This window comes from Lissotriton vulgaris, chromosome 11, assembly GCF_964263255.1.
Source record: "Lissotriton vulgaris chromosome 11, aLisVul1.2, whole genome shotgun sequence".
Lineage (NCBI taxonomy): Eukaryota > Metazoa > Chordata > Amphibia > Caudata > Salamandridae > Lissotriton > Lissotriton vulgaris.
Window position 1 is genome coordinate 1,074,478,780 of NC_141699.1, and position 12,992 is coordinate 1,074,491,771.

General features: G+C 43.5%; 1 protein-coding gene across 3 annotated transcripts in view; it reads right to left on the reverse strand.

Moving 5' to 3' along the window:
- The window catches only part of LOC147684135 (cytochrome P450 2J4-like), a 67,862-nt gene that overhangs the window by 23,210 nt on the left and 31,660 nt on the right, over positions 1-12,992 (reverse strand). The gene's annotated exons all lie outside the window — the stretch shown is intronic.

Consider the following 12,992-nt stretch of genomic DNA (forward strand, 5'->3'; position numbering starts at 1 on the left):
TCTCCAGCCAACGTAATCTTTCCACAATCTCTGTGCATGTTTTTCTGACTTTTCTAATGGAGCCCTGTATTTTTTTAGAGTCCAGTCAGGCTTGCCGGCTCTCGAGCTTGGCTTCATCTTGAAATGACTTGAGGGACTGTAATATTAGGGATAAGGATGGTCCTCCGGGTGTATCCAAGTCTTTCTGCCCTGACAAACTTGTTGACTATTTTTTAGGTGATCCCAGAACACTAGAAAGTAGTGTTTGTGTGTCTGAGTAATCCCATCCTAGTTCTCCCTCCTCCTCTGTCGCTTTCCGTCTATGAGTCACTTTCTTTCCATCAGAAAGTCTTTTAGTTTTCCTGGGTAGCCTTTTTTCCTCTTGCTGACTACAATGGCTTGTGGATGTATCCTCATCCCATTCCCCTTCACTGATAGAGCTTGAAGCCACATTTTCTGAATCCCCTGATTCCTCGTTTAGCGAATAAACGTTTTCTTGAGGGTCTGGAGAGAGAGAGCCCGTCTCCTGATTGCTTTCCCCCAATATGGGATTTCCTTCTGTGACAGAGTGCAGGAGGAGAGTTATATCTATGTTGTTGATTATATTTAATCCGAAGGGGGATTCTACGGCTCTGCTCGGCGTCTCACCTTGAATAACAATATATGGAATAAGGTCTTTGGTTAAAGGCTCCGAATATCCTAGGTGTTCGCCTAAGTATGCTTCTAGCGTACCCACTACAGTTTTCTCACTGCTGGACCCCCATGATGGCCGCCCGTCACTCATAATGTCTGGGATAGTGTTAATGCCTAGGGAGTTTATACCGGATGGTTGAGCATTGGCAGAGATTGCAGTTATGTTTTCAGTGAAACTGGTTATGCTCTTTGGATGAGCTTTCCCCTTTGTGGATTCAGAAGTGCCTTTAGTTGAAAACAGGCTTGTAATGGCTCCTGTTTTTACTCATGTCCCCTGTTAAACCCCTTTTAATATGGGAATGCCTGTTCATTTCTTGCTTCCCGCTCTTACTGGTAAAGAGCTCATTCTTCTTTTTGACAGTTTCTGCTTTTTTATTTAATTCCGTTTGGACTAATACAGAGGCTGCCTGTGCCGTGCAGCGCGCTTTACTTCGAACGCTGCGAGCCACCATCTGACCCGCAGGTTGTACGCTGAGCTCTCTGACGTCTCTGTTGCCTAGCTGTGCCACTCCTACGTTAAGGATCCCACAGCCGGCAACCGCCGTCAGTAAGAGCCGTGCTAGGGATTCCCAGCGCATAGCCCCGGTCTGCGTCCTGGAGGATTTTCACCGGAGATCATCGAGACGCCAAGTGAAAGCAGCGTCTGCACATTCCTTTCAGCGGGAGCCAGCCAGAACTTCCTTCGCACATCTCCATCAGGTAGGAAAGCCTCTGTCTCAGGGGGGTCATCAGTATCCTCAGGAGATCCGCAGGGTGAGTATCGGAGGATCTCACTCAGCCGCCATCTTGCCCAACATCAGCATTCACCAAAAATGCCACAGTTCCATCACCATCCTTCCTGTTGTCCCCCCCCACAAGTTAGCAGTTCCCGCTCCCCTAACAGGGGAGCAATCTACTTCACTCCAGGCACCTCAACTCCTGCCACTCTTAGCTAGACTGCCCAGAGTGAGGAGGCTACTGTTTCCCTGAGGAACATCTATGTGGGTCAAAGTGCAGTCCTGAATGACCTCTAGGGGCAAATCAACCAGCTGACCCAGATGGTTGCCTACCTGGAAAGCATTAGCACTGCCATGTCTGGCCTACAGAGCTATTTTCAGGCCCTGGTCTCCGCCTCGCAGCAGCCCTCCACCCATCCTAAACTTACACCCCACCTCCTGCCCCTTTCACATCCAAATTCCCTGTTCCCATTTCTATCTAAAGCACATTCACACCTAAGTATGCACACACTTCATCAGACACAGCACTTCACAGATACAAAAGAGTTTAAAAAAACTCAAATATGCATGCACACCACGGACACTAACGTCCATGACCACACCCACCACCACTAATATACACCCAGGCACCCCAGCAACCTATACAGAGTCCCCCACAGACCCACCCATACCCGCAGACACCACAGCAAAACACACTGACATTCCACAGACATATACATACCCACAGACACCACAGCAACACACAGTGATCCCTTCACAGGCACAACCATACTTGCAACACCACAGCAACACTCACAACCCCCTCCACGGATACAACCATACCTAAAGATATCACAGCAACACTCACTGACCCAAACATAACCACAGACACCATAGAAACAGTCCCGGACCCCTCCACAACAGCCAGCACTCCCACCAAAAAAAGTGAACTATCACAGTCACCTATACAACAGACACCAACACAACATACAGTGCAGAAGCAGACCCACCTCCACTCTCTCTTCCTTTCAACAGGAACGTCACTCTGAACACTCTACCTGTTTACCCTGTGAGGATGTCATGTTTGCCCTTGCCCTTACATATCTGACATTTGACACTCCCCCTAAAGTCCCAAAAACATCTCTCAGAGCCAAACCCATCCCTTCCACTTTCCACTCCAACACTGAAAAACAGTCTCCCCACTCCCTGAACCCGACACAAAAAGAAAGAAAAGCTGACAAAAACCTCTTAAACCCAGCCCCAAACCACTCAAACCCAAGAAGCCCCCTCCCAAAGGCAAAACCCACATCTCCCTAAACCTTTGCCGCCCCACTTCCCAAGTTCCATCTTCGAGGTACCTGCTATGCCCAATGGATAACCTTCGTGAGGAGGTTCCCTGGCAGTGTCAGTAGGGGCAATTTTGGAGGCCAGTCTTGTGCTATGCCTTAGAGTCCTATCATAGACTGGCCATTGGCCTTTCTTCATACTCTTGTTGTGACATACTGTCAGTTGTGAAGACATTGGTCCTGCAACTACTTTTCTGACATTTGATGTTTTTGTAAAGTTAGTGATGTGTGAGTATAGGTGTGTTTGTTTCATCCGTGATTGCTGATCCAGTTGAAGTGGTTAGTATGATGTGACCTCGGAGCCAGTGCTGGAGTAATTCAGGACAAGGGGACATTTTGAATGGATGTCTATGTGGGAAGATATCCAAATGGGCCACTATCAATGCAATTTAGCTTGCACTTCTCCCTATGATGTAGGTTGAACATGTGTTAGGTGTGTTGAAGTTAGATATGTGTGTATCCACACATGGAAGGTGCCATACCTTTGCATAGGTCTGCATAGACATGTGTCCATTTTGTAAGGTGTACCTTACAGAGACTTCATCTTAATGTGTGCCGTCTGCTGTTATTGATGTGTTGGCTGTCATAAGGTGCACTTAACCATTGCCTATACATGCCATGCACTCAGTTATGTTATTGGTTGTCCCTGGTATACTTCAGTTTCCAGGTCCAGTGCACATGGAGTTTGTCAGGCATGTGCAAGATTTACTGTGCCATATGGCCCCAGCTTTTCAGGGTTACACTTGACAGAGGCATAGCTATCCTGCATAGTGTTTCCATTGTGCCCTTAGGATGGTTCTCACACTAAATCTGTGTGATCCTATTGACCTACATTGCCTTTTCATGTGGGAGATGTGTGAAAGTACAATACAGAGTTGTAGCAGAGAAGGTGTTTCCGTTTAATGACACATCCATACAGATGTTTCTTTGACATCAAAACAGGACCTGGGATGTGTGCAATGTGAGTGTGCCACATTCACTATAGCAACTTGATTGGAGTTGGTGTGAGACGGCCTCATGGTAGTTTTAGTCACTTCAATCTCACTTTACCAACACTTGACATACGGTAAGCTGCATGAACAGTGAAGATCAGTTGTGACATGGCAGACAAGTGAGAATGGGCAAAAGGCGGCTAGCATCTTGGTTGGAGTTGGAGTGACAAGACCTCATGGTAGTTGTAGTTATTTCAATCTCACTTTACCAATAGTTGGTATATGACAAGCTGTATGAACAATGACGATCAGTAGTAACATGGCAGACATGAGAGAAAGGGCAAAAGATGTGTGTTGCAGAAATTGACAGGTGTGATATTTGTGAAGAGGTGCTATTGGAGAACACAATATCATGCACACATCACTATCACTGAATCAACGTTGCAAATACGTCCATTTGTGAACAATGTGCCTGTGCAGTACCAAGGGTTTGGCCTAGAAGGGCATCCTACAGATGTATTCATGATTGTTGTTTTGAACCAATACCAGACAGGGTCTCTGTATACATGTAAATTACTAAGTGGCCCCAACTCCCATGCCTGGTCCATAGTGAGCCATCATTTTGCAGTGGAGTCTATGGAAACTGGTAGGAGTGAGTTTTGAATGTGGCCAAGCAGGTACAGCAGCTGCAGGACATTTCTAATGGGCTCCATGACATTAGAAGATGAGTAGGGGTGAGTAGAGGTGAGTTTCGGCTTTATATCCTTCCCTTTCCACTGTCTCAGATGGAATATATGACAATACTTAGCATGCCATTACTATGCATGCTTTTAGTGCAATGTTTTTACATCGCAAATGCCATTACTACGCTAAGTTTTACTGCGCATACCATTACTACGCAAAAGCATAAGATAAGAATTGCCTTTTACAGCGCAGATCATTACTTCGCATACCACTACCCCCTGCACAACCCTCCCCCAACCCCCAGTCCGCTCCCTACACTACAACACTATCCTGCACGACACACCAACACTACCCTAAACCCTAAACCACTACCCTACACTACACAACACCACCCAATACCCTAAAACACTACCCCCTGCACAACCCTCCCTGACCCCCAGTCCTGTCCCCACAACAAAACACTCCCCTACACGTCCCCCCTGACACTACCCTAAAACCTAATACCCTACCCTACACTACACAAACAGCACACTACTACCCTAAACCCTAAAACACTACCCCCTGCATGACCCTCACCCTTCCCCAGTCCGCTCCCTACACTACAACACTACCCTGCATGACACCCCAACACTACCCTAAACCCTAAAACACTTCCCTACACTACACAAACACAACAACACTACACTAAACCCTAAAACACTACCCCCTGCACGACCCTCACCCTTCCCCCAGTCCGCTCCCTACACTACAACACTACCCTGCACGACAGCCCAACAATACCCTAAACCCTAAATCACTACCCTGCACTACACAAACACCACAACACTACTCTAAACCCTAAAACACTACTCCATGCACAACCCACCTCCGACCCCCAATCCTGTCCCTACACCCAAACACTCCCCTGCACAACCCCCTGAAACTACCCTAAACACAACACTACTCTTAATCCTAAAAGACTACCCCTGCACGACCCTCACCCTACCCTAAACCCTTAAAAACAGCCCCTCTTACCTCTCTCTCCTCATGTCCTCTGTTCTCCTTCCTGCGTCGTCAGAAGGGCGGCGATCGTTGCACGGCGTTTTGAGGAAACACCTCCATTTCCTCACAACAATGTGGTTCGCATTACAACGCATGATTTGTTACAGCACATGTGATATGATAACATGCATAGAAATGGCTACGCGTTATTACAGCGCATGTGTTGTAACGCTTGTGTAGTAATGGTACGTGGTGTCATGACCGGTACAAATTGATGTTTACCTCTCAGATGTGGTGGTTGGACTGCCATGGTCGAGCCAGCCTTAAAGCAACTCGTAATTGGGCCAGCAGTTTCAATGGTGGTCCGAGCCTCCCAAAGCCTCAAAGGCCGATTCCACGGCCGCCGCAGTCAGTGGTAGGCTTGCGGTGTCAGCGGTCTTTGCAAAGTTAACAAGACCAACTGGTAATACAGAGATCGTGGCGGCCCGACTGCGGGTACGGTGTTCCATGGGCTTTCGAACTCATAATGAGGCCCTAAATATGAGAAGGATAAGATCTGATGCCCTGCAAACAGCTGGCCAACGGATTGAAGGCTCGACTTGGACTAGTTCATTGGTTGCAGATCATTAGAAAAAGAAGGAAAATCTGGGATAAACCATAGAGATGTATAACGAGTGAGAGAGAGAATTGAAAATTTAGCTCTTAAACTTTGCAACACGTGGTAAAACACCTGGAGGGTTTTAAACTGAGTATGCTTAAAGTAAGAGGGATTGTGGAACCGTAGCCTTGGGCCACCTTCAAAATATAGAGACCGAAAGTACCAGGTTTCATGGTAAACCATTACCTAAAATATGCGCTTTGAGGTAGCAGACCAATATTCGTACTTTAAGATAGGAAGTTTCCACCCACCTTTATCTTTCGCTAGTTGCAGGATCCATATTGAGCAGCGAGAACATTTATATTGCCATATAAACTGGACCCAAGACCTTTTAAACCAACAGAAGAAAGCAACTGTTATATATAAAGAAATAGTTTGAATAAATATATACATTTAGGCAGGATCACAATTTTGATCAGGTCAAAATGTCCCATAAGTCCTAATGGTAGCCTGTTCCATTTCTCAAACAAGTCCCTCACTTTAGCCAGAACTGACTCATAATTTAAAAAAACACAATGTCCTCTCCATTGAGAGAGTTGGACTCCCAAATATTGTGCTGTATCAACATATCTCCTGCCACCTTTGGGACTGGGCTTATTAAAAAGAAATTGCCTTTTTGAACTTTTGAGCTTATGTCCAAGGAGTAACCTGAATATCCGAGGTTCCCGCTAAATTTCTACCATGGATACTGATGGATCAGAGATTAAATCAGCCACGTCATCAGCATATGCAGCTATGCAGCTATGCTATATGTTGATGCATGTTGAAGCATTGATACAGGCATCAACATCCCCTGAGGTAGCAAACCTAGCCAGCACTGGCTTATGATCTGAAAATATGCATGGGGAACCGACAGGTTGAGATATCCCTGGCATATGGCAAATATTATATCCAACCTAGAAGAATGCCGATGAGGATACGAGTAGTATGTATACCCTGATAATGTAGCATTTGTGCCAATTATAGACTAACCCATATGTTTTCACCAGGTGATGCAGGGCGGCACATGTAGCTATATTGCTAGATCCACAATTCCTGTTTGAACGATCATACTTGGGGAACATGGTCACATTAAAGTCCCCACATATAATTATGGGATTTTCAAAAATGGCTAGTTCTACCAGAATCTGCTGAATACGAGTAAGGTCATCCTCATTGGAACTGTATATGCAGCATGTTGTTAGTTGCAACTGGATAGATCTTAGATTCGCAATCACTCAACGACCCATCTGGTTCTTTTTTCGCTTTAAGTATGTCCACGAGGCACTAATTGCTAATATTGCTACCCCTCTTGTGGGCTTGTCATACCCAGAAGTAACCATTATCTGGTATCCTATGCCCTCCAGCCTCGCCTCTGTCTGCATCAAGTGTGTTCCTGAAGACAGACAGTGACATATTCATCATTCGTAGCTCTTGCCAGACCATTTGAATTTTAGAAGAGCAACGTTGTTGTAAATGAATCTCGGACCCTAGTATAAATTTCCCGTTTCTGAGAAACCTGTAATAGAATGGATAATTCATGGCACCATCATGATTCCAGGGACGATTTTCCAATTTCAGTATTGTCTACACCATATACCAGAAGGACTGTATGAAAGGTTGGGTAAAGAATACATTAAGTCAACATGGACTTTACCATATACACACAAATGTTGAAATAAGGGGAAAGAAGTATTCCTTAGTCGGAAAAATTGTAAAAATTCACTAAGTGGTACACTTCTGTGCCAGGGTATTAATTTACACGGAGCCTGCGATGATTCTGCGAATAACCTTTCATGCCACCTGCACGGTACTCCCTCCACACTGATAGAACCTGTTTGCAGGCAGCTATCCAATGGCAGTTACGTTATGTTGAATGACCACAGCTGCTGTGGAATGGTGCCAGGAAATGTTTATCTGGTTAGTGTGTCGTCCATGGTCACTTGTTGTATGCAAGTATTGTATCCAACTCGCAAGTCAGACAGTAAGACGGCAATATGGCCTTCACTGAATATTTCTTCTATACAAATTAATACTTTAAGCAGACTAAAGTCTATTCTTTTGCAAAAATCTGTGCCACTGACATCATCAAAAGAAACGTATGATCTGCAAGTTGCAAGGACATCTGCAGAGATACATGCATTATTATCAACAAACTGCCCTGTACATTTTGCAGAAATGTTAAGTCAAATCTTAAATATGTCTGATACCAGTGGCATCGCACATGTATTTAAGACAATTTTTTCTGGACTGTTAGCACCATTTGAAGCAGTCCTCTGCATTTTTCCAAATTTCGTGCACTCTGTGTTCGACGGCCTACCTCTCATCTTGGGACTCGTAGCAGGAATACTATTTTTATTTCTTCTGCTCCAATATGGCAAGTCCAGCAACCGGCGATACCCAGAACCTCATGGAACAAACAGTCTGTGCCCAGAGGTATCGTGAGAGAATAATACAGATTCTTGGCTTGGCTGGTTTAAGAGATCCGAATACGACATGGCTTCTCTCGTTCAGACCAATCTGGCAAGATTGCATCTTACCTGTTCTACGATGCCTGCTTTGCGGAGAGGAATGCGTGTTAGACATTTGTCTTACACTTCCATCAGTCCTGCCATCGGATGTCGACGCCTTGCTAGGTCCTGTAACGGCTCATGCATTGTGTTGTCCCCAACGGCTACAAATCCTGATGACGGCATTCATTGAGATCTCACCAGTAAGTCTAACTGAGGGTGAAGTACGAGAAACACCAGGCACACAGGTACCATCTGATATGACCATTGCTAACGAGGCAACAAGCGCTGACGACAATGCTTCTCATCTATGAACATTTGGTCTGCTAGATCAAGTGGTTCCACTTTCACCTACTGTGGTAGACAATTTCTTTGCCAGCCTAGACGACTTGATGTTTTCTCCTGACACCGAGAATAACTTTTGAATCATGCAGACAGTGTTCTCTGAACTCTGAAATTCGGCCTTAAGTTTTTTGAAACAAAGACTTCTTACATTTGGAACTCTATTTGTCATAGCAAATTGATTTTTTTTCCCCAGACTTTGGCACAGACTAATCTGTTTAAAGTAGAACTATTCCTAGAAAACCAGAAATTCAAGTCATTTTTGAAGACTGACTACAAAAAAAAGTAATATTTGGCCTCGTCCCTATTAATAGAAAGATTGCTATGACATGTTATGTTATGGAATGATCTTAACTTTTCTTCTGTATTTAAGAGACGTTTTCATAAATGTAATCTCATGATTCTTTTCAAATTGCAGACTGGATGCTTAGAAATTCTTCCCTTAAGTATATTGTATACTGTAGAAATGCTAAAAATATTTTTTCGGCATACCCAGTTCAAATGCATTTTATGTATTGGGGTGGGATTGTAAACACTAGCTTTAGATATGTTCAGTGCTTACTAGATTAGCTTATTGAACTTAAAATCGTGGAGTGGCTGTTGTAAATGAATCTCGAACCCTAGTTTACATTTCCCGATTCATGGCTTTATATAGGTATACTTTATAATTTCCTTATATAGGCATAGAAATCATTACCATATTTGGCCTAAACCATACAGCCCAAATACGGCATGGATACTTCCATTAAGCTCCAAGAATTAAAAACATTCGTTTTCTTGGAAAAACCCGTCTTCAGCAGCCCGGGACTTCCCCCTGCCTGAATATTAAGTTCTCCTAGAACTCCCAGCGTTTTCCAAGAAATGAGACTTTGAGTGACGTAATTAAGTCCAAACATGTGTCAAACTCAGCACCTTCAAACTATAAATATGCCTTGATTTGCCTAAACAAACACACAGGCATTTGGAGCAGATCGACTATCTACTTGCCCGACGCCCTGCAGCAGCAAGTGCCGAAGGAAGCCGACCCTCCAGCAGACGCACTGCGAGACTCTGTCATTTCTCTTGCCGAGAAATCCAGCTCCAGTGTTTCCTGGCTACCCTTGTGGGTATCTGGGAAATCGAGTCCCGAGAGCGAGATACAAGACCTCCTTCATTCTAGAACCAAAGGTACGGAGCTGATTAGATCTCTTAAAGAATTACTGGAATCAGATTCCTGGCAGAGAACTCCTTAAACTTAAGCTACTCCTCTTATTCGTCCTCCCTCGTACTAGGACATAGGTGAGGTACACCGGGGTAGGCGTATTTAGAAGAACCAGATGAGTACTTTTAGTCATCCTTTTATCACTGTAGGTATTTTATGTATTTTATACATTTTATGCACTTTATGGCTTAATAACCATATCATGCTTTTACAGTACTACTTTATAATGCTGTTCGTATTATATGCATTGTACTTCATAGTAAGATTTACTATTGTAGCAGTTCATTTTCAATGCTTGAGAAAGAAGACTGTTCAATAAATACCTTTTTATTGAAAACACCCGTCTCTCTATTCCTCTATGCTCACTTTGCCACTGGATTCAAGATAGCCTGGCTGATGAGGGTTATGAACCCATAACCGGTCCCAGGATGCTTGTTTCCGGTCCAGGGAAGACATGGCCTGGCAGTTCGGGCTGAACTGTTCCCATGAGGCACAGGGTCAGACTGATTTGCATATGGCCATGTCTGAACTGGGGTGGTGGAGTGAGCTAAAGAATGATGATGGATTAAACCCAGAACAGTTGACTGGGGGTGAGTGTTTGATTTGCTCAAACGCTCCGTCCATCATCCCCTTTGGTATTGCATGTAGGGCCAGCAGCATCTGGTTACAAGTCAGCACAGTGTCTAAAATCATGGGGCCAGAGCCCCTGTACTTATACTCTAAATATCTTTGATGTGGAAGTAACTTCAAAAGAACTTTAGAAGTGCAAAACACCCCCATTCAATCACAGCTCTGGCACCAGACATCAGAAGGGAATAAACAAGCCATTTGTGTTAGGGCAGGGACCAGCCTTTACAATGTAATGTAATGTAAAGTCACATTTGTATAGTGCTACTACCACTCCATGGAGCATCTTGGCGCTCAAGACCAACCCAGATGGAATAGGTTGGTGGACTAGAGGCAACTCAGAAAACACTACACACTTTACAATAGTGCCCTACAGTCAGCGTCAGTGAGGGAAATGTACAATGTAGGTGAGGCCTATATCTCTCTCTAACACCCCAAGAATATCATTCAGTATGCAGATGAATGCAGATGTAACCTTGTTACACTCAAACCTTCCTGTGTGATGGCTGTCTGGAAAGTATGCACAAGCCCAGCTGTCACTTTTCCCATAACACAAATTGGAGTAAGGCTGCAAAGCACAATGAGTCATACGCACATAGAAGTACCCACTTTATAAAAGTGTATCAAAGATGGGGTGGACCCTATAACGCCCAGATAGAATGGGTCAATATTAGAATTTAAGGAAAAAAGGAACTAGCTGTTCATTTAACTACTATCAATCACTAAAAAGACAGGGACCAAATTACTCAATATTTTAATCCAATTATTTAATCATTTCATTATTTTAAATATTTTTGTTATATCCACAAAAATTGTTTTGCTGATGGATAAGGCGCAACATTACACACTAACTCGTTATACTTTGTACACATTTAGACATAAATGAATTAAGACAAAAATACACATTGCACAAAAAAAACATAAAATGACTTCAACCTCAGCATATAATGACAAGTATATACAAATCTACACTGCTACCAGTCATAAGCAGAAATCAACACAAGGTGCCCAAAGACTATAGTTCAGGGCCACCATCCAATGGGGATTTATTTTAGATGCAACCTGATTGAAACAAATTCCTTCAGTTGCTCTTTTAATTCAAAAGCGCAGTCCCCTGTTGGTAAACAGTGTAATGTTGCTCCTCATCCAGCAGCAAAACAATTCTTGTGGATATAACAAAAATATTTAAAATAATGAAATGATTATATAATTGGATCAAAATATTGAGTAATGTGATCCCTCTCTTTTTAGTGATTGACAGTAGTAAAATGAACAGCTAGTTCCATTTCACTTTCTAAAAGTGGCATTTCTTAAATAGAAATGAAAACACCTCCTTCACCAATAAGCAGGATTTATCACCTATATTCCAAACATACCAAACATGGCAATACTACTCATTTCAGATCAGAAATTACCACTGAAAAACATATCAGGGAATTCCCAATGCAAACCTATGAAGAACAGGCCTCACAGCAGTAAGAAACCAAATAGACTGTGTGTCACTACCAAATAGACTGTGTGTCACTACCAGGACAAGCCACAAAATGAGGGCACATATCTTACCTTTTACTTACACAGCACCCTGCCCACAGGGGAACCTAGGGCCTACCTTAGGGATGACCTACATGTAGTAAAATGGGACTATCAGGCTTGGGAAGCAACTTTAAATGCCAAGTCACTGTGCACCAGGTCCTGCAGTGGCAGAGGCCTGAGACAGGTGTGGAAGGCTACTTTATAGGGTGGCGGAATCAGTACTGCAGGCTCACTAGTAGCAATCACTTTACCGGCCCTAGGTCAACACGACTAGCACAAAACAACAACAGTCCAACTAAACTGGTTCATCCATCAGTTCATATTGATATTTTGTAGCGCATCAACCAGTCAGTAGAAAAAGAGAAAAGTCTCTATAATCATTTATGAAGCATCAACTGTTGGTTTGTTAGGCTGATGTGGGGTGATTAGACTTATAGTGGCTGCACCCTTGGCTAAATGTTGTTATGAATTAAAATATAAATGTTCAACTATTTACCCATTTGTACTTTATTTTACTTTGTTTACTTCTAGTTATGGCATTTTTTGCTTTCACTGGTGTCAAAGCTTACTTCTCATCTCTTCCTTCTTGTATTAACATGGTCCAAGGTAATGTGATGTCAAAAATTGTGATAAAAATAGAGGAGGTTTTAAGTAACCCTGGGCAAAGTACTACGCTATGCTCACGTAGTTTGCAGTACTTCGCACTACGCGATTTGCACATAGCACAGTACAAACATATGTAGCGTAGTGCAGCGGTCATTTTTTGCTTTCTCGCGGTCCTCAACGGCAAGTTGGCAACCGCGAGCGAGCAAAATGACATTACAACAAGACT